This window comes from Grammomys surdaster, unplaced genomic scaffold (assembly GCF_004785775.1).
Source record: "Grammomys surdaster isolate TR1022 unplaced genomic scaffold, NIH_TR_1.0 1166, whole genome shotgun sequence".
NCBI lineage: Eukaryota > Metazoa > Chordata > Mammalia > Rodentia > Muridae > Grammomys > Grammomys surdaster.
Window position 1 is genome coordinate 3,222,023 of NW_021605585.1, and position 452 is coordinate 3,222,474.

Below are 452 nucleotides of genomic sequence, written 5' to 3' on the forward strand. Positions count from 1 at the left end.
AGCTGGGGTACTTTCTTACTAAGGTTTCACTTTCCAAATGCCTCTAGCTTGAATCAAGTTGACACAAAACCAGATAGCACAATTGACCTCTTGTCAACTCGGCACACAAAACTCATTACTGTACATCTAGAACCTTTCTTATCCTTGAACTCTGGGACAAATCCCCAAAATGACCTGTCAATATTAACATCACGATGTAAAACATTCCAACTTTTAAAAGTCTCACAGTTTAAAAATCCAAATACTTTAAAAGTTCAATCTCCTTAAAAATCCAAAGGCTCTTTCAAAGCTCAAAGTTTCTAAAAAATATTCAGAGTTTCTCTGAAACATCCAAAGCTTTTCCAAAACATCCAAAGTCTCTATAAAATTCCCAAGTACCTTAATTGTGGGCTTCTGTGATAGATAGATAGATAGATAGATAGATAGATAGATAGATAGATAGATAGATAGAT